General features: G+C 37.8%; 1 long non-coding RNA gene across 1 annotated transcript in view; it reads left to right on the forward strand.

Annotated features, from left to right (window-relative positions):
• The window catches only part of LOC129784923 (uncharacterized), a 181899-nt gene that overhangs the window by 73528 nt on the left and 85381 nt on the right, over positions 1-22990 (forward strand). Inside the window, exon 2 of the long non-coding RNA XR_008748194.1 lies at positions 19244-19276. This is a non-coding gene — a long non-coding RNA (uncharacterized LOC129784923). The remainder of the gene's footprint in view (positions 1-19243; positions 19277-22990) is intronic.

Below are 22990 nucleotides of genomic sequence, written 5' to 3' on the forward strand. Positions count from 1 at the left end.
GTTTCCCACACTTAGACCAAGCTCCTACTGTGAATGAGTATTTCATTTAACTATACTCTGAGTGTACTCTCTCCAGGGAATTCATATGAAGTTAGTAGCACTTCCAAAGACCTTCAGTGTTTCAGTAAACACAAACTGAGCATTCATTTGTGGCTATGCTTATGTGAACTTCAGCAGATGTTTTGCAATGCCAATGCTTACAACTCTTAAAAGAAAAAAAAAAAAAAGCAGAAGACCTTTAAATTCTTATATGTATCTTCTTTCTCTGGATCTAATTGTATTCTTTTTCAGCTTCTCAATGTTTCTGTATACCATTTTGATGTAACTATTTTAAGCTTTGTACTTCGATTCTGTGGTGCTTGTTGCCCCCTGGTACTTGTTACCTTACTTGATGTTAAACAAGTTAGGTTCTTTTTGTGAGTTGGTCTCTTCAGTCCTAGCTAGATTCTTGTTACCAGGCTCTTTCTCACAAAGTCCATTCTTATCTTTTTTTTTTTTTTTTTCCTCCTGTCTGTATATTTGTGGATCCTTTGCTAGATTCTATGTAGGAAAATCCCTTTTCTTTCATGATAGACTCTCTTATTTCCAAATCAGCTGAATTGGATTGTGGAGCTATTACAGTAAGGAGACCTACCATGCAAAGTATATAGAAGCATTTCTTTCCACTGTGGAAATATGTTACATACAAGCATAACCCTTGGAAGCTGTTTGAGCAGTGTGAGTAAAATGTCATGGCAAGGACATGAAGTCACGGGGAACACAGTTTTATTGCAACATTTGATCTTGTGCATCAGCAATAATATTCTTTTCAAAGGCCCTTTTAAAAGCAGGGTTTGGGCTTCTAGTTAGCTGAACAAGCAAGCTGAAGAACTGCTTAAAATAACGCCTGGATTTCCTTAGGGCTGCTAGTTCTTTTGTATACCTAATTATTGTTTCAACAGCAAGATGCCATTGATCTTGATTTTTCTGCTTAATAAAAAGAAATTTCAGTTGAGTGGTAATTCTAAGCATCCCATTCGTTGCCCGCAACATGAGGCAATGCTAATTTGGGGATTTACCTGAATCTTTGTTTGAGAGACTGTTTCTTCTTCAGTCTCAATTGTAATTTAATTTTTTTACATGAATACTTGTCTTTTCCAATTTTCTTAATTTATTTATGCTGCAACTCATTGCGTTAGCATTATCAGAATATTTTCTGATCTCTCTTAATTGACGAAGTAAGATAAAACCAAGGGAATAGATAATCTTAAATTTCCTGTATTTGCTCTGCATGCGCATTTAAGGATCTCCTGATCTGGGCTACTTTCAAAGCAGACACATTTCCAAAAATGTGTAGAAAGAGTACTTCATTCTGCTGAAATCAATGTTAATTTAGCTGTTTCCTATTGTAGGTTTTAAATTCTGTGTAATTATGCGAAAGCATGTAACTTCACATCCAGAATTTAATGTTGTTATGAAAAATTTAATTATTATTTTAATGCTATGGGACCAGGTGAAATTAAAGTTACAGCCCTAGAGAAAGTCTTGTGTGCCTTCAGAAGATGGAAGATAAAAAATATGTGTAAAAATGTTTTATGATGTATCTCAAAATATTCAGGTTCTTCCAGGTAGTTTAGATGTTACATCAATTTTTCTTGGATTATTGACATCATGAAACTAAGCTAGATAATCTATACCATAAAACTTCATGTAAGACAAAGCACATCTAAGTCTAGCAGATTCATGTTATTACTAGTACATCGTGTGATTAGTTCATCAAGACTGTATGGTTTTTAAAATGGCCTGAAATACTATTGAAGAATTATATATATTGGGAAACTTATTTATGTTTAGACTTCATCTTAGCCATGTTTAATTTTTTTCAACCCCATCTGTGGTGCGATAGTTTTTGAAGTCTAACAGTACTTGTCTAATTACATAATAAAATTTGAAGTATTTTAAATAAGAAAACTTAGATAAATAGCATTGAAAAATATCTATGGTAATTCATGTTCTTTAAGGATGAAATATTAAATCTGACAGACAGCTAATTTCACACCTGTGTTTATCTGCTTTCTGTTTAGTAATTCAGTGGTGTATCTGATTAAGAGAATTCTGCGTTATAAACTAGTCATTTATGACATTTATTTATGAGTAACTTGTGTATAATCATTTATTTTACTGTTGAAAGCTGGATCATAACTTTTTCATCAATTGTCTCTTCCAAGTAATTCGGTGTTATCTTCTTGTTAATAATAATCTCCATAGTTTCAAATTTTAAGGAATTTACCCCTTACATGTGGTAAGTAATTTGATGGAGGCAATGTAAAATTGTGGAAATCACATAGTCTGCAAGTTTATCATCTCTAAATTCATGTCTAGTCCTGCAGATAACCTCACTTACGCAAGTGTTTAGGGGTCAGCCAGCAGATTTTTGTATAGTTATCTAAACAAAAAAGGCTGCATTAACAACAAACTTCTTGTGATCGAAGCACATTTTCTCTCATTTAAATATTCAGGCAGAAAAACAAACTGAGGGTTACAGTTTCTTGGCGTAGACTTTGACTGCTGGATCATAAAGAGAAACTGCTCAATTAATCTGTGGTTTATTTTTATATATATATATATGTATATATAAATGTCCAGTATCTTGTTAGGAAGTAGAGAAAAGTTCTTATTATTCCAAGATTGAAAGAGACAGTTACAGTAGAAATCCTATTTAATGGATTTGGAAGGGAAAAAAAGGTAATTGTGAAGAACGGAGAGAAAATTATTTTGCTTTAAACTCAGTTGACTAATCTGAGAAATTACAGGCACTTAATTTGGACTTGTGTCTTTTCTGGACTCTTGCTTTTTTACTGTTTTGAAAATGATGTGTAATTATACAAATTCATCTTATGTTTGACACAACAAAATGTTTAATTTCCAGAAGGCAGTAGTGTTCAAATGGGGCTATTAACAGTATCCTGCCCTTAGGCTAGACTGGTCAATGAAAGCTTGCTCCAGTGATGATAATGTCAATGATTTTTACTTAATTAGCTAAGTATATTATACATTAATTTAATCTTGAGAGTTTTATAAGGGTTTTACTATATTAATAACAATGTCTGAAATACTTGCAAGGCTTGTGCTGAGATTCTAGTTTCAGTGATGTTTAAGAATCTGACAAAAGCATCCCATGTGAATTTTTGGTATTTGCACTTCAGGTTCCCTGAAGTTTCTAAGGAACACCTAGAGATCCATGATACTTTAGCAGTTACAGCTATAGTATAGTGCATGTGAATAACTCCCGTTTCAACCTTAGGGCTCCTGTTGATGATTGTGCTGTGTACATAGACTCCTAATACTGCAGATCTGGACTTCCTTATACCTAACTATTAAAGAAATCACCAGACCGTTACAAAACTATAAAGGAAGTGAAGGTCAAATCAGTGACAGAGAATGCTGGCTTGCTGCAGTAATCTAAAAGGTGAGGTTGGCTGAAAGAGGTACACGTTGCTGTGTGCATGATGTACCGAAGAAAGAAAAGGGACTCGTACAGTTGAAAAGAAATAGCTATTTGACTTTGCTTTTGGCTATTTAAGGTTGAATTTATGAGTGTTTCTGCAAAAAGATCAAACTATTTTTTAGTCACTGAACTCCATATCTGAATTTTGGCTTCATGAAATATTTTTTGACTCTCAGTTGCTATTTCTCTATTGCAGTTTTACATCCTTTTATCAAAGAAAATATCTACAGTTCTGATTAATGTTTGCTTAGCTGCAACTGGAATTTCAGATTGGTTATGTTTATGAACGTTGATAAGGAATGTTCACTATGGAAAACTTCATGCATAAAAAGTTCCAGATGTGCCCAGTTTTGCACCTTGTTCCAGCATAGGGGCTTTGCACAGGTGTGGATGATCACTTGACCAGAACAAGTTAGGAGCTTGGAATTGAAGTTTTGAGTTTTACAGAAAATGGCAAACTTTTTTTTTTTCCCTGCTTCAGTCACTGGAAAGTTTGTATTACCCCAAAGAAATCTTTATTTTCTATTGTAAAAGCTAAAATGAAGCACTCTTGTTATTTTGAGCTTAAGTCAGAGTCCTGCAATGAGCTCTTTATCCCTTTGTAGTGGTTAAGACAGAAGTCGTGTTTATATATCCAGTCAGATGGAAGTGTCTGAAATCATCAACAGAGTTTTCTTTTTTTTTTTTTTTGAGAATGTTCAAGATGGAAAGGGAAGTGTGGGGGGTGGGTTCAGTTCAGTTTTAAATTTTTCCTGATCAAGTTTATTAACACTTACTTGTTTGGCAGCAATCGTTATATAGTATAAACAGGTTTTGTTTAATTTTTTTAAACAAGTTTAAAGTTTCACACTAAATTTGTGTTTACTGTGTATCTGCTCACTTTGACCAGAAGACAGCATTTCTGATGGAGAGCAGAGACTATATGGAAGTTCTTCTCCGGAGATACACATCTATTTAGAAATGTCATTATATCTCAAAAGTCATTGCAGACGAATAAAGACTGAAATCCTTTAGAGAGGATAGTTCAGTGCTCTTTTAAACAAACCTTGCTCCCACCAGCCTGTATTTAAGAAGGAATCCACAGTAGATTCCTTCTCAGGACAGTAGAAAAAGCTTATACAACAGACCAGTCCTTGAGCTGTGGTTTTTAGCTGTTGGGAGACATTGCCCGGCATGTCAAGTTTGCTCCTGTAACTTCTTCCAGTAGTCACTTGGCACGTGAGGTTACTACATATTTGGGATTGGACCAGTTCAAAGCATTTGCTGTATTTCACAGTCCTTCCGTGTTTGAGTGCTCTTTTATTAGGATCTCAGAAGTATATGCGCAGCAATGAAGGCTGGCTGCACACTGTACTGCATCAGTAGAGCTGCTAGGTTAAAGGGAGTGATTTTCCCCCTCTTTTTGACACTTCAGATGCTGCAGTTGGAGTAGTGCCCAGTTCTAGCCCCTGCCCCACCCTCACCCCAGTATAAGAAAGACATAGACAAATTGGGGCGTGTCCAGGGGGTGGCCACCAAGATGGGTAGGGTATTGGAGCATATAATGCACAAGGAGGCACCGAAGAGACCTGGATTTCTTCAGGCTGAAGAAGAGGAAGCTAAGAGGAGAATGGAGCCGAGTGCTGTCCTCGGCTGCTTAATGGGTCATTACAGCCAGATGGAGCCAGACTCTTAATGGACACGCACAGTGAAAGGACAAGATGTTGCAGCAAAGGAAATGTCAATTAGACACAAAGAAAAAACCTCCTGATGGTGAGGGTGGTCAAACCCTGGAACAGTTGCCCGGAATGACTGTTCATTCTTCCTGGTGGATTTTCAAAACTTGGGTGGGCAAGGCCATGAAAATCCTAATGTTACTTTGAAGTTGGCAGTGCTCTGAATTGAGGAATAAACTTGTAATGACCTCAGGAGGTCTTTTCCAACTTATACTGTTCTAAGCTGATATACATTACTAGCTTTACATGAAGAATATCATTCAACAGTCTTGCCCAGATGCAGACATATCCTGAACTTGATCTCTTATCCCTTCGAATAGTTACATCTTTTTTTTTTACACCCTTTGTATTTCAAATTACTTCCTTAAATCTGTTTGTCAACTCCCCACTCCATTTAAATGTTTTTTGAAATCTAATTCCTATATGACAGCAAAGAAGGAGAAAGGAGTGAAAAAATTTAACCTTCAGAGTATGTGACCTATTCTGTAACTGTGCTGTCCCATTCTATATTTTTTGCCATTCATCTATTTGGTTCTTTGTTATATCATGCTTAATTTGGATTTGTACCATTTCGACTTGTTCTTATGAGGCTCTGAGTTAGTTGGTGAAATCTATTAAAATAAGCAAAGTGAAAGAAGGGAGAGAGAAAAAAGGAAGTAGAGGAATGGTGATAGATAGCCTGGCTAGTTTTGCATTAGTATGCTGTTGAGATGTGACCCTGAGTCTGCTGAACTCCAATGACACTTGCATTGGCTCCAGAGGATTTTTGGAGCAAGACTGGTGCAGACTGTCTTCAGTTTTTTTATTTCACAGCACTCTCATGGATCTCTGCTCTCACAATTTTCTATCACCAACCTTATTCTCCTTGGTGTTTTTCATAAAGATGCAACAATGATTAGGGGGTGGTAAGTTTCTTTTCCTCAGCTCTGAGGAATGTGACTCACTTTAACCTTTAAACATCAAATACTAGAAAACAAGTGTAAAAATGAGGGGGGAAACCTGTAGTTTTGCTCTTTAAAAACACGTTCTGGTGGTCTTTGGACTCATTCACGATATTTGGACTCTCCACTTTGATACTGTGCATTTGAAGTGTGTATCAGAAGTGTGCTGAAGCACATCAATTGTCTTACTGTGTTTATGACTGCTTCTCTGAAAAGAAAGTATTTCTGTTTAGATCACCAAGAGAAACATTAGGGTTTTTTTTCTTGAGTGGTTTATAATTTGCTTTTTATTGCTTCAGTTATTTTAGTTTTCCTATGAAAATATTTGATTGTCTGGGTCTCATAATTCTTTTCTGAAATCTCTTTTGACTTGGTAATGCATGTGTAATATGTAAACTCCATATGGAGAAGGATCTGATGTGCAAGTACTGTGAATAGGTTCTGGCATTGCTTTGAGCATGTACCTTATATTTTTATCTGGGGAAAATAATGGGGTCTTAGTGGCTGCTTTATGCATTTGGTTGGATGTCAGTTCCTTTGTTCAGAAGGATAGAAAGTTTGCTGACAGGTTGGTGGTTTTGGGGTTTTTTTTTCTGCTTTAGGCTCATTCTATTTTAATAATGGCTATTCTGTATTCTATTTTTATTTAAAGCTTTTTCATTATCCGCCCTTCTCAGAGCTACTCAATCCCCTTGCTCTATCTTTCCCAATATAGTCCAGCTGCTGGTCTCTCACAAACAGCTGTTTTTCTATTGTGTTTTTCCTATTAAAATTTTGAAGAATAGATATTTATTTTTCTTAACCCCAAGGCCTGATCTTGGGCAGTAAAAGGCCCTTTGTTATGAATACCTCAGTTAAAAGGAAAGATTCAAGAAAGCTGAAATAGCAAACACAAGGGAAACTCATTTGAGAGTGGTCATACTGTAAGTGACCAGCAGTGAGAGGCAGGCAGGAAAGTAGCTCTTACGCTCAGCAAGAAATGCTTGTAGAAGTACTTTCAGAGGGATGAAATGGGTTTGTTGGCAATGTTCACAGCAACTCTAAACAATAGTTACTATGTTTTTCAATACATTCTGCATGATGAACTGACTGCTGGTAGGTTTTTTGTGTGTTACTGCTTGTCCTGGTTTTGGTTGGGATAGAGTTCATTTTCTCCCTAGTAGCTGTTACAGCGCTGTGTCTTGGGTTTAGTCTGAGAATAATGTTGATAACACATTGATGTTTTTAGTTGTTGCTGAGCAGTGCTTACACAAAGTTAAGGACTTTTCAGCATCTTATGCCCTGTCAGCAAGAAGGCTGGGGATGCACAAGCAGTTGCACTCTTACTTTTCCAATTCTGTCCCCCATTTGGCTGCAGTGGGGAAGTGATCGAGCAGCTGTGTGGTGCATAGTTGCTGGCTGGGTTTAAAACACAACAGTGCTTTTTGGCACCCAGTGTGGGACACGACAGTTTGAGATAACAGTAAATCTGACTAGGAACACATTAGAACAAATTTGTTATAAGCATTCATTATGTTAGTTCAATAGTCACTGACCACAATGTTGATTTATTTGCTCAGAGTTGGTGTGCTTTTCTTATAGTGTCATGTAGTAGCTTACTTGCAGTATATGCTCCCTGATCATATAATTTTAGATTCATAGAATCATTTTATGTTGGAAAAGACCTTTTAAGATCATCAAGTCCAACTGTTAACCCAGGACTGGCAAGTCCACCACTAAACCATGTCCATAAGCACCACATCGACACGTTTTTTAAATACTTGCAGGGATGGTGATCCCATCACCTGTGCTGTATATCACTCATGGGAACTGGGCTAAGGTTATCATGTTGTTGTACTGTGTAGCGCTGGCTTACGATATGATAGAACTACTGATCGTGTAACTAATCTGGTATTTCTACTAAGCATTGCGGTCATCTCTGTACTTCAGGAACCATCTATTGGAATTAGTAATTATACATTTTACTTTTTCTCCTTGGAGACCCAATCCGTGGGGGAGACACCTCCCTTCATCTTCCCCTTCTCCTCCAGGCTAATTACAATAGTTCTTGAGAATTTTTAATATCCTTGGGATGTTCAAACGAGCATGTCCCTTTCTTTTGAATGTGTTCCAGGTCTTGTTTAAGGTTAAACAACTATTTAAGAGTACCACCCAGAGATCTGCCCCAAACTGGATAGTTATGATTGTCAGAGTATGTGGGATAGTACGGGCAAGTGCCTAGGACAGGGAGCACCTCCAATGCTTTGGAACTTCACCCCTAAACAAGTGCAGAATCCAGAAAAGCTAGTAAAATAGTTGGGAAAAGTATGCTGTCACCCTGGCAATTCCAGAGAGGCACAAATCACTGCGATGTGCTGGAGCCTGGCCCATGCCTACCGAGCCCTGTTCAACACTATTCAGTACCCTCAAGAAGAGAAGGTCTGTGGATCTGATGACAGAGTGACAGGCACTGCAACTACTCCAACCCTGGCTATAGGCACTGCCATTTCTTTGACCCCTGCAACACGTACTGCAGCTACTCCAACCCCTGTGACAGGCTGAACCAGAGAACCAAACCATGCTAGTATCAGTTGCCCCTATACACAAGAAGAAATATGTACGAAGGTCAGCTCATTTAGTTAGGGATGAAGAAGCAGAGCCATCGTGAGAAGAGGAGGAGGGAGAGACAGAACCCATAAAAGAAGCAGTAACCATGTGATTCCTATCCATGAGTGAGCTGCAAGATACGTGGAACGATTTCAGCTGTTGTCCAGGCAAGCACATTGTCATCTGGCTGCTCCGATGCTGTGGTAACAGGGCTGGTAGCCTGGAATTAGAGGGTAGGGAAGCCAAGCAACTGGAATCCCTTTCTAGGGAAGGGGGTATTGACAAAACAGTGGGAAAAGGGGCACAAGTCCTCAGCTTCTGAAGGCAACTCTTGTCAGGCATGAGGGAAGAGTATCCCTTCAAGGAAGATTTTACGTCACCCATATAAATGGACCACCAAGGACAGAGGTATCCAGTACTTGAGGGAATTAACTGTGCTGGAGGCGATTTATGATGACCTGGACAGCAAGCAGTTATCCAAAGACCCAGATGAAGGCCAGTGCACACAACCCATGTGGCAAAAGTTTGCGTGGAGCACACTTGTATTGTCTGCAGACTCATCGGCAGTAACGACCTGGAATAAGGGAGAGGAACAAAGGGTGGAAGGAATTGGCTGGCCAGCTCTGACAGTATGAAGAAAGTCTCTCTTCCTCCCTACGAGCCTGCATCTTGGCTGTGGAGAAACTGGTCCAGCAACTCAGAATGGTTCTTCCAGGAAATTTTTTGTTCTAGTCTTCAGTGGGCATTTCCCCGATTGGATTAGAAATGCTTGCTTTACTACTGATCTTAGTAAAGGGACTTTTGATTCATATGTACAAGAAGTGAGTAAGGAATACTGTGACCAAGACTGGAGGGGCCCTGCCTTCAGCCAGCTGGAAGAAAGAGACAACCAGGTTTACTGAACTGTGTGGATTCAATGGCCTGGCATATCAGACCAACAGGAGTATAAGGCTCTGTTGGAGGCAGAAGTGAGCATAACTGGGAATGAGTGTCAAAAATGACTGGACCAGAGGTTCCATGCATCCTTGGCATAGACTGCCTCAGGAGAGGGTCGGTGTTTGGCATAGCTGCCTTGGAGACAGAGGAAATTGGGCAGCTGCCTGCCTTGCCTGGTCTCTTGAAGGACCCTTTGGTTGTGGGCTTGCTCACAGTCAAAGAACAGGTGCCAGTCACTACCACAACAAACTGGTAGCAATATTGCACTAACCGAGACTTCCTGATTCCCATCCATAAGCTGATGAGGTGACCGGAGAGCCAAGGATTGATCAGCAGAACCCGCTCACCCTTTAGCAGTCCTATACGGCCAGTACAAAAGTCTAACGGAGGGTGAAGACTAACAGTAGACTATTGTGGCCTGAATGAAGTCATGCCACTGCTGGGTGCAGCTGTGCCAGACATGCTTGAACTTGAATATGAACAGATTCAAAGGCAGCTGAGTGGTATGATACCACTGATGTTGCAAATATATTTTTCTCAATCCCTTTGGAAGCAGAGTGCAGGCCACAGTCTGCTTTCACTTGGAGGGGTGTCCGGTATACCTGGAATCGACTGCCTCGGGGGTGGAAACACAGCTGTACCATCTGTCATGGAATGATCCAGACTGCAGTGAAATAGGGTGAAGCTGCACAACATCTGCAATACATTGATCATATTATAATGTAGGGCAATACAGCAGAAGTTTTTGAGAAAGGGAAGAAAATAGTTCAAATCCTTCTCGAAGCCAGTTTTGTCATAAAACAAAGTAAGGTCAAGAGATCGGCACAGGAGATGCAGTTTTCATGAATAAAATGGCAAAATGGACTTTGTCAGATCCCAACGGATATAATCAAAAAAGTAACAGTTATGTCTCCTCCAACTAGCAAAAAGGAAACACAAGCTTTGTGTTGTGTTTTTGGAGAATACATATTCCAAATTACAGTTGATTGTAATCTTTTGCTATCAAGTGAACTGGAAAAAGAACAATTTCAAATGGGGCCCTGAGCAACAACAAGCCTTTGAACAAATTAAACAGAAGATTGTTCACACAGTAGCCCTTGGGCTGGGCCAGACAGGGCAAGATGTTAAAAATGTGCTCTACACCGCAGCCAGGGAGAATGGCCCTAGCTGGAGCCTCTGGCAGGAAGCACCAGGGGAGCCTTGAGGTTGACCCCTAGGGCATTGGACTAGGGGATACAGAAGATCTGAGGCCTGCTATACTCCAGCTGAAAAAGAGATACTAATGAAAGGGCTTGAGCTGCTTTGGAAGTGATTGGTACTGAAGTGTAGCTCCTCCTGGCATCCTGGTTGCCACTGCTAGGCTGGATGTTTGAAGGGGGGGGTCCCCTCTACACATCATGCAACTGATGCTACATGGAGTAAGTGGATTGCACTGATCACACAACAATCTCAGCCACCTGGTTATTCAACACTAGGGGATCTGCCAGTTGGGCTGACCCTGCCCAATCACAGCTTTTACATCCCCATTTTACGTATGAAGGGCTTAAAGCCCCTGTAGTGCACATACAGAATATATTGGGAAAGACGGTCTGGGCTGTTCCTGCCTTGGACAAAGGCAAACCTATTGGTTGGATTGCTTTTGCTCAAGGAACTGGGTGCACTTGGTGGGAAATGCAAGGGCACGGGGAAGTCCGATGGGTACCTCAAGGGGGTTTGATTCTGGGTGAGAATAGCAGGTTATTTGAATTGTATGATGTTAATTGCTGTATAATACCATACTTCATCACTACTGTGGCAGCTATATGCCATCTCAATGGTATAGTAGAATTGCCCAAATTAATGAAGCATGAATTTTGATGATAGAACTGGACAAGCACAGTGGCGATGGAACTAGAGCAGGCTTCAGCATGCAACAATTCAATACCACACACCATCTTTCCTGCCTTGAACAGCTACTATGACAGATGGAGCCCAAAGTTATGGAATAAATTAGCTTAACAGACATTTCATGGGGGTGCCCCATAGAGTAAGGGAATGATACCTGTTTGCATATGTCAAAAGACAGGAAAGGTAGCGGTGATTAATTGGGATACGTTGGAAAGTGGGGGACCTCGGGGCGATGTAAATGGTATAGAATAAGGGCTGGGTAGTGTCCTGGTTTCAGCTGGGATAGAGTTAATTTTCTTCATAGTAACTGGTATTGTGTTCTGTTTTGGGTTGAGTCTCAGAATAATGATAACACACTGATGGTTTTAGTTGTTGCTGAGCAGTGCTTGCACTAAGTCAAGGACTTTGCAGCTTTTCATGCCCTGCCAGCAAGAAGGCTGGAGGGGCACAAGAAGTTAGGAAGGGACCCAGCAGGGACTGCTAACCCCAACTGGCCAAAGGGATATTCCATACCATATGATGTTATGCTCAGTATATAAACTAGGAGGAAAGCTGGCAGGGCCGCTGTTTGGGCATTTGTCAGCAAGTCATGAGCAATTGCATTGTGCATCACTTGTTTTGTACAATTCAATCGCATTATTGTTGTTGTTGTTATTAATACTAATATTATTTTCTATTTCTGTCCTGTTAAACTGTATTTTATCTCAACCCATGAGTTTTTTCTTTTTTACTCTTCCGATCCTCTCCCCCACCCCACTGTGGGCAGAGGGAGTGAGCAGCTGTGTAGTGCTTAATTGCCAATTAGGGTTAAACCACAACAATACTATTGTTCAGGAGAAGAAAAAAAGGTTTCAAGATAGGTAGATATATGTGTGTATATATATGTATAATTGCATGGGGTTTTTTGATTACATAATTTGAAATTATTTTTGTTTCTTTTATAACTGTTCATGGAAATGGGCCCAAACAATATCTGAGTCCAAATATACTTGTTTTCTGTTCCTGTTGTCCTATTTGTCAGCATAAAACACTATAAAAAATGCAGTGCTTTGGTGTAGTGACATTTTGATTATTTTTGCCACTTCATAGTTTCAAACAAAAAGTTGTAAGAAGCACCTGGAAGGCTTTGGGTATTTCACTTGGTTTACGTGGATTACAAGAGTAGGTCTCTTACTGCAAAGGCAGACCAGCAAAGTGTCCTTGGCTAACTTCATTCTTATGATGGTGACTGCTCAAGGTATTTCTAGTCAAATTCCTGTCTATAAGGATGAGATGAGCTCTCAGTACTGCCCAAAACTAGGCCAATGGCATTCTTAGAAAAATAAAAAGGATGTAAGAGTATGCAAATATTCTGCTCTACCTGGCAGTCAAAGCCTTCAGATCCGGTGTGAGGCACCTTTAACTTTAAGATATGACTAAGCTGGAAAGACTTCGGGGAGAACAGCAAAGACGAGGTGAATATTAGCAACCACAACTGTGAGAAAAAACTAAAGACTTAGAGGGGGAAAAAAAAAAAGCAAGACCTGAAGGAATATCTGAATTAAATATTATTATTTTTTCTAAGTGTATTAAAAATTGTATTTTCCATCTGCTTAGTTGAAAGCAATGGCTGTTTGGGCTATGTGAGAAAAATTTCTTCAATTGCTAAGATAATTTTGCTACCAGGATAATTTACCTTAAGAAGGTTGTATTCCCTATCATCAGAAGTTTTTGAGAATATTTTTTTCTAAAAAAAAAAATAAAAATAAAAATTAGGTACAGCTCAAATGTGCTTTGCAGAGGAAAAAGCTAGTTGGTTTTTGTAGGTGTCTCTCAATGCCTTGCCTACATGGATGACTGAACACAGAGCAGGAGATGTCCACAGGATTTGTTCTAGCATCAGTGTGGAACAGAGAGGACTGTGAATGGGAGGATCTTGGTGGACTTGATAAGATCTTGCAGTTTATCCTGTACGTCTGTCACACTGATGTTTCATCTGATGGTATTGTGCAAGGACATCAACGGGAAGAAAAAGCTAAAGACAAAAGGTGTAGGAGAAAAAATAGACTTGAAAAGAGAGAATGAAAAACATAGTTCATAATACAGTCAGCTTTTTTTGGCAGTATTAGAGCCCTGTTTAGATACAAATATTGGATAAAAATTCTGAAAATTAGAAGTCCTACAGTTTAGCCTTAAATTATATCTTGCTTTACAGCTGCACTAAATTTCAATATAATGCATGACTACTCTGTCTCTTTAAGCGTCGCACAGTTCCATTTCGTTGGCATCAGGAAAATGATATAAAGACATTTATGAAATAGCGTCAGAAACAGTTGTGCTTCCTGCCATTAGAACCAAAATCTAAAGCACTATCTGCTAAATTTCCTCACTGGAACTTGTAATTTTTCATCGCTTTTTAAATTAGTCTTATTTTGCATAAGTGAAAGAAAAAAGAAGCAAAACAAGAACTGTTTTCTGAGAAGCCAACCACATTTCTCTGAAACAAAATTGATTTCCAGTTTTCCTCTGATGCACTGAATACTGGATTCAAATAAGAAGTGATATTCAGTAATTATATAATGGGCGTATCTTTTCTTGGCCATTCAGTACATAGATTTGGGAGTGGGGGGTGAGGAGGGAAGAGAAATATAAGCAATAGAGAACATACATGTTTGTAAGTGGGGATACAAAACTGGGTGTGTCGTATTTTTCAAGGGATAGTCAGAAGGGTTGAGCGCATCCATTTTCTGGATGCGGTGCTGAGGTGACAAGTTATCTCCAGCACAGCTTCTCACCTTTGCATTATTATTTCGTGTCACACTGTCAGCTTCCATATATCTCAGTCAAAACTCATCCAGGTTGGACTCCATAATCTGGGTAAAACCCTGTTGAGAGCATGAAGTACTTTGAAGTGTAGTTAATAAAGCTATTAGATTCCATCTACTATTTTCTCTAAATTGATTTAAAATACTACTAATACTGTGTTGTCTTAGTCTTGCTATGTTATATAGCTAGCATGTATTTTGAGTTGTAATTTATTTGTAATGGCTACTTTGTATCTTCCATCTGGCCCATATATTGTTTTCTTTATTGTATGTAGTTCTTTATTGTAGTTCTGGATTTTATTGTACTTGAACCAGCCATACAAGAAAAGGATATACAAAGCAAGGAAAGGTGAACGTGTTTAGCAGAATGCTTTATCTTTATTCTAATTTAAAATTGAATTTGAACTCAGCGTTTTGGACAAAGAACATTGGCATTTACATGTCTGGGTTTATTATTTTGGGGTTTACTTATATTTTAGGTTAAACAAGAAAAACTATTTAAATGTTATATAATGGGGGGGTGGGAGGAAGAACTTGTGTCTTTGTGATAAATTTATTTCTTAAAAAAATCCTATGTCCTGTTTTATCAGCAAGTTCTTGTATCTGGGAAGATTGTCTCTGTTGGCTAGACAAATTCAAAATGATAGAGTAAGATTCATAATATAAATACAGGTTTTCCTTTTTCTGTTGATTTATTGGTTCCCAAATCTGTGAACACTTGGCCATCTTAGTCATTTTACTATTGAGAGACAATGGAAAAAAAAAAAATTGCTCACATGTGTGAGTGTTTGCAAGAATGAACATCTTTAAGAGCAGCTGCTTAGCAACATATTAAAAAGAAAGAATACCTCCTGTGAAAGTATCACTATGATACTTAAATCGGGTATGTAGTGGCATAATCCTTTACTAGGGATTGTGAGGAGAGGCTTAAGAAATATCTTTGTGTGAAGTGTGGTAATGTTGCTGCTCCTATTCGATCACAATGCACAGTAGCTTAAGTGCTTTCACTTTAGACATAATTTCATCCAGCGTGGGCATGTGAAAGTCACTTCTCAGAGGCTGAGATTTCATGATTCTCTTAAGCCAATCTACAGGCTGCCCAGTCCTGAAAAGAGCAGCCTTGGCTTACCTGCATTTGGCCATGCGTTTCCTCTTCCCTTGTGCCTTACATTCATCGTTATAATTGGCAGGAGACTTGGATCAAGGGACTGGTCTTATAAAGACTTAATTTTATTATTAAATTTTGTTATTATTTTTTTTCTGAAGGAAAGTGAATACCAAGTTGCATACGGGTCAACATATGTTCTCAACGTATGGTCAACAGTGTTATCATTGCAAATCAGCAAACCATGTGCTAGGCTATGCCAGGTATGATCAGTAAATTGAGGTGGTTGTTGTTTCCCTCTGGTGTATGTGAGGCTACACCTGGAATACAGTGTCCAGCAGTTGGGGCGTGCTGCTTATAGAAGCATAGGGAGAAAATGGGACCCCTCTGGTAGTTGAAGGAGCTGGATTTATTTAGTGTATTGAGGTGAATGTCCATAGTGGACTACAACTATCTGGAGGACAGTTACAGACAGGGTGGAGCCAATGTCTTTTTGGTGGTGCTGGGTGATATACCAAGGAAGAATGACTACAAAGTGCAGACTGAGAGATTCAGGTAGGACCCCATGAGGCTGATGGAGCACTGGAGCAGGCAGCCTGCTGAGGTTGTGGAATCTCCATCCTTGTGGCTTTCAGAACTTGGCTATCAAAGCCTTGGCTGAGCTGAACTCAGTGGGGGGCTGAATTAGATGACCTCCAGAGGTCACTTACAATGAGCATTTCTCTCTTCCCATGAATGTTATTGTGAAAAAGTAGCCTAAGTCTAAGACCTCTTACAACACAAAGGTATGGGTACTTACAGAAAGCAATTTACTGATTTATCTGATGCTAACATAGGTTTCTAAGGCAGGTTAGGTGGCTGTTTCTTTCCAGTAATTGGTATATCTTTTAATACTAGTTTAGATTTTGAATATTTGTGTTGAGATACCGAACTTTAGGTCAGCATTTCAGCCTAAACAATGATGGAGTGGTAACTTTTTATACTGTTGTCTTGTCCTTCATTGCTGTCATGTCACCCCAGAACTGAAATTGAAATTAGAGAATTTCCAAATTAGTACAGGTATTTAGTATTTAGCTATCTTCCAGTAAGATTTTTTTTTTCTACCAAGATACAGAAACTTCTTTGCAGAGAAGTTAATGTTTCCAGGCATAGCTTCTTTACATGATTTTAAGGTTTCTGTATTTCTATATAATGTAAAACTACAAGTACTTCAGTGTGATGTGTATGTTTTATATTATTTTAATCTTGGAAACTTAGGACATGTAATCTCTCAACAATAACCATAGAATGTACAGATCTAAACAGACTGAATTACTTTTTTTCCTCTCCCTCTTTCACACAACACACATACACAAGAGAGTCTTCAGGGAAAACAGTGCTCCATGCAACCTCCCTGTCATGTTGTTCATGTGTCTGGTAGAAGTAGTGGTAGTTTTATTTGTCACTCGATCTGTATGTGTCAAGCACAACAAAAAGGGTATCTAGTCCTCCCCCACAGTAGCAAACTATAGTGGGGAAGTTCATAAACAGAGGCTTACTGGTGAATCATCCACATCCATTAAGTCTGCTTCTTACCAGAGTAGAAGGAAGAGGTGCTGCTGCTAGTTTGAAATGATTCCCAGTCTCTGAAAGGCATACATTGATGAATTAAAACAAAATTCCCCCATGAACTCTTCCCAGGCATGCTGAAGTAGGGTAAGAAACACCTGGCTTGCCCATAAACATGGGACCTTAAACACCTGAAAGAAGTCCAAAAAACCTGTGGTCTGGCAAGGGTACTGCTGACACCTAGCTAACTTTTGGACAACTTTCTGGCACCAGTCATAGTCTAGCTGCAAAATAACTCTTGTGGTTATCTACCCTGCTACAGATTTACAATATCGGCACTCATTTATGTTAGTGAGGAAAAGAAGGAAGCTGCTAATATGTACTATTGAGTGGGAACCTTCGGATGGTGTTTAGAGCTGCAAAAAAATGTCAGGCAGACTTGGATGGTAACAAACCAGTGAAGCAGTTGTTAGCAGAATGTAGAAGATGAGCAAAAAGTCAGAAGTTCAGAAACCAGGTCTCAGCTTGTTCTTCCTTATCAATCAGGATAATAAACTGCACGCAGACAGGCAGCCCCTCTCAGTAAAACCTCAAGAAGTCTTTGAATTAAAAGTGAAAAATGATCTTCTGAGCTGCTTCTTCTGCATCACTTCAGATTGTGGCAAGTGTGTTTTTCATCCAGCAGTGAAAGAAACAAGTCTGTGTTCTGAGACTAGGCTTTTCATGCTTTTTAGTTTTGGGTTATTTTCTCAAGCTTGATATTGGGGTGCTGTTTTCAGTTTGTCAGATCTGCTGGGGAGGCCAGTGAGTGTAGCAATAGACAGTTCAAATACGTGTTTCGTGGGGCTGAACAGCATCAAATTTAATTCCTTTTGATCATGCAACTTTATGCTGTTTTAAAAGTAGTAATCCACCTATCATAATGTAATTTTTCTTATTCCTTTCCCTCATGCATGCTACAACCTATGGCAGTAGTAAAAAAATTATTAAAGTTTTTAAAATAAATGAAAGATGTAGGGTCTAGTACCATTACAACAATGGGTTTCTGTGAGACAGCCTCTTACCTGCATGGAGAAAGTACTTCTAAATAGCTGACAATGTCACAGTGGTACTATAAAGGTCACTACTCAGTGCATGTGTTTCATATTCTGTCTTTCTGGCTTTCTTGCCTTCAAGCCAAGATCACAGTTGAAGTCCAATCTCTTATTTGTCATTCAAGGTCCGAGATAATTTCAACCAGCTTTTGAATTGGATTTTTATACGCCAGGCATGTTAAACTGTTTTTTGTATTATATACACATGTAGACATTTTTATATAAATATGTGCCTGCATATATGTATGTATATTTGTTTCAGCGTCCTTGTTGCTGTTAGAGGTGTAATTTTTCAGCTGAATGTTAAAATGGAGATTTTAGAGATTTGCGATTTAAAATATACAGTGCTGTCTTGTTCTAGTAGGACTTTTTCCAGTATATTAGAATTATCAGTCAACTTGATTACACTCCCTATGATTTCGACAGATTCTGGTATTTGGATTCTAAATACTATTTTTGTTCTGCAGCATGATACTAACACCTGAAGTGGCTCAATCTCAAGGGATACTTTAAAATATTTACTCCATTTGTGTATCTATTTGTACATTCTGCAAAATAATTTTTAAGATGGCCAACTTCCAAATACTGGTGTGTGAATAAAATAGCAATTGTACTTTGAGACCATCTTTTTGTTATGATGGAGTTTTATTTCCATAATTTCTGTACTTGAATATTTTGCAGAGTATAACTGGACATTTACATAAGCTGTTTGGCTTCCTCCTCTTGTCTGAGAGGACTTGGAAGTCTTTTATGAGAAAGAAATGTAATAACTTTGTCACTGTGTTTGTTACCTCCAATAATAAAATATTAGAAGGCTTAAACTTTTTGAGTGACTGTTGTCATTGCAATATTTTATATCTACAAATACAAAAGTGTCATGTGAAAGCAAAAAGTCCTGCTACATGTATGCATTCATTCAGAGTCTATGAAGGTGATAGTTATATAAATGTTCTAAAACATTTATATAGTTCTGTTTTAAAAATATTACAGTAACATGTTTTTGAAAGTTATTTTGCAGGTGCTGAAAATAGAATTGCATCTTTCATGCTATCTTTGAGTTCCTAAGTTTTGTTATGTTTTGATGTACTTATGACAGATTTTAAAATCAAGAAATTATAATTTATATCTTTTTCTTTGCAGAGTCACAGTGTACACTCTGTGGGGAGCCTGAAGGTGAGCTTATTTTCCTACTAATATTTTTCAAAACAGCTAGAGATGAAACACATGTACAATAAATTGGAAATAGTGTGCAAATGATGAGCACCAATGAAAGATATTCTTCCCTATATTAGATACCAAAAATGAATTTAATTAAGTGGAGTAAAGCACAGTACATGCTCCAGGCAAGAAATACCTTAAAGGATAAATATTCAATTAGAGAAAAAATTGAAATATTTACAACTTATTCTTTTGTATGTTTGTCAAACTAATTTGGGGTGAGAGAGTGTGAACAGATATTTAAAGAGATCGGTTTGAGGATGGAAAACAAAGAGATTGGACATAAAAGGGAAATAAGAACATGTTTTTATATTTAATACTATATTTACAGAGAGCTGTGAGATGCTACCATTTTTAGCAGGTGAAGTGAATAAATATTGCTTCTGGAATAAAGATAATTAAGCAATAAGTGTAACGCAGTGCAAATAGATACCCACATTAAGGTGTTTGGTGGTTTGTTTTCTTTGGGTTTTTTCCAAGTGACTAATTAAATGCCAAGGTGAGATCCACAATTTACCTAAATGAACACTGAGGGGATGAGATTATGATTTTTAAAGTAGGCCATTATTTAGGAAAATCTCTCTAATTTGTTTATTTACTAACATTGGTGCTCTTATAATGTCAGAAAGCTGACCTTAGTTGCAAATCAACCATCTGGAGTCTTTCTAAGGAACAGACTTCAAAAAAAGCAAATGTAAATGCTGGAGCAAAGTATATTAATTAAAAAATAAAGTTATAGATTCTAGGCTGTTCCCGAAGACATTCAGCTTTCTATCTTGAATAGTTTCTCAAAAAACAATTTAAACTTCTAATAGTTTTTAAATTTAGGAGGGAGAAGTTATTAATAGATGAATCCTGGAAGTGAAAGTCTTTGGGACCTTGCAGCTAATGAAATAACTCAGTAAATTAAACATTAATTATCTGATTCTCCTCCTTTATCAACTGGCAAATAATTGTTTCAGAGATTTGCTTTGACATTGCATTCTCTTAATAAACAGTCAATTCTTGATTTGTTCATTTTCTTTGTCCTTTATTTGATAAATTTATAATAGCACAAATATTCATATGAAAAGGAAAACAAGACAGGTGTTTGTTTGCCTTTCATGAAATACTCCTTTCATGATAAGGTTGTCCAACTTTAAAGTTATGCATTGGATTAGTTCTGTTTTATTACATGCTGTGCCTGCTTTATAACAATAATTCTCCTTTCTTTTGATTACTGCTTTTTCATACCTGTTCAGCTTTGCAAATTTTAATAAATGTACATGGACTTTGAAAAAAAAAAATAAACATTTTTATTACTGATTTTATTTTTTTAACATTTACGACTAAAAACTCACAATCAAAAAATAATTATATGTATTGCCGTAGAAACAGTCCTCAAGAACATAATGTTCAATTTTTAGCTAAGTAGAAATGAAGTTCCCCAGGATTAAATGTCTCCTGGATCACCATACTCTCCCCTCAAACACAGTATTACTGGAATGCTAATTGTTATTTTTCTGCCTCAATTTTAAAAACAGTGACATTAATGTCAGCTTCAAATCTTGAGTTTTTTCCTTGCCAGTTTAGCACAATTTCTGATCTAACGCTGAACGTTCACAGAAATGTTATATGTGATTTTGTGATGAAGTAGTTGATCAATAGATATGACTTTAGTTTTTAGGCCATTCTAAAACAAATTCCACATCTCTGTTGTGTAAATCAAAACTGAAAACCCAGCAACTCAAACCTCCAAAAATATAATTTTATTCTGGAACATTCTATAAATTTTGCTATGGTTTCATAGTAAATTAATTGAATTACTGATAAAACTAGGAAAGAAAAAAACTTTTTTCAACTTTTTGCAGTATTTTAATCAGAATTTCTGACTTTTCTCTGTAGTTTTCTTCAGAAATATGAGATACTCTGTGGCTTGTAGTTTGCATTTTTTGTATCTGAGGCAAGTTCAGAGAATATGTGCAAAGAACAGCTTTTTTAATGGCTGATACCATTTGCCTCTAGGTTCCTTTTTTCCTCCTTTTCATAAAAATTGAAATTCGCTAAGTACACTTTAGTATCTTAAGATGAATTTGCAAAACTGTAGGACAGATGCACCGTGGTGTAGGCTTTCTATATTAATTTCCAAAATGGTAAGCAGAGACTTATTCATAAAATAGTACATGGGGATAATTCTCCCTAACCTGGAAGAGAGGAAGACAAGACTTCATGTCTTACCACTTCTGAATTCCTCTAAAGCTGTTTACGCCATTTATTTAAAAGCCTACAGGCAGCTAGTACTGAGTTTCTGACCATCTTCTATCTTCTGTAAGAAAGGTGGCAGAAAGAAATATTGTTGTTAGCCACAAATTCTGATAGTCAAATTGGTCAGCTGCAGTCCTCGCTGTCCTTTGACGGTTCATTCTTTCTGTAACCATCACTCCCCTTTCAAAACCACCAGTCTGGTCCTGGATTACCAGTATAGCCAAGTGTAATAGGAAATGACTGTAAAACAGAGCTCTTTGCTGGGGGCATTTTGCCAGGTTTTTAGCAGTGCATACATGTTCTTGCACAGGTGTGGGACAATGTGGGTGTGTGTTTTATAGAGTCAAAAGATACCAGATATGGGAGAGAGATATAAATTAACAGAATGCAGATTTCATGTTTCAGTGTTTCATCCATGGAACTTGTGGATCTGTCTAAAGTGTGTCATGTGTCCTCCTTTGTAACCCGTCTAAAGAGAATGAATTGGAAAACACTGAAGTCTCTCAAAATCAGTCTTTTGGATGAGCTATAAAGGCTTATGTGTTTTGTTTCAAAACTCACGGGTTTGCTCTGTGTTATTGACAAGCATGTCAGCTACTATTCCTGTCACTGTAACATGCCTGAAGACCAGGAGGCTTGTTTTATACTGTGAGGAAACTAAATCAGGAGTAGTGGTCTAATAAATCCTGTTAGTGTAGCTACTTTGAGCTGCTCCATCTTCTGGAAATGCAAGAGCAGCAGCGACATGTTTTCAGACAGATGACAACAGTTGCCTTTGTGGAAGTGAACTGCAGCTGACAGATTATGCTGTTGTGGTAAACACTGTGGTGTTGTTTTTCTTTTTTTTTTTTTTTCCTTTTTTTTTCTTTTGCCTGCTCAGATTTTAAAGTGAGGCTGGCATGTTATAAACACGTGTCTAGCTCAGTCTTTGTGGCAGTCAATGTACTCTGTTGGAAGGATTGGTGTAGTCACTGGAAGTTTCACAAACAGTTATCCCCATTAATCCTCAAGCAGATTTTTCTTTTCTTTCTAACTCTTAGTATTTATTCACAGGAGGTTTTGAAAGGAGCGTATTAACAAATATAATTTTCTATATTGCCAAAGTAGGAAACAAGTAAGTTTGGTGGCAGCTAGGATTTCAGTAGAACGCTCTTCTTAAAGCCTGTGCAAATGGAAGCATTTCTTCCAGGCTTTTTTAATATCTTGCACAATTTCAGTAGTGACTTTACTGTTTCTATTCATGGCTTTTGCCTCTGTGTTTTATGATTATTCGGTGGGTTTTTTTCCTTTTTAAAGATAAATGGGCAATCCTGTATAATACCAGCACTTTTCAACTTTTGTAAAAATAGACACCTCTACACATTCTTTGACAGCACAAGGTTTATCTGAACACACAGATCTGGAAAATGTGGTTTTTAAAAGGAA

The sequence above is a fragment of the Falco peregrinus genome, chromosome 7 (assembly GCF_023634155.1).
Source record: "Falco peregrinus isolate bFalPer1 chromosome 7, bFalPer1.pri, whole genome shotgun sequence".
Classification (NCBI taxonomy): Eukaryota; Metazoa; Chordata; class Aves; order Falconiformes; family Falconidae; genus Falco; species Falco peregrinus.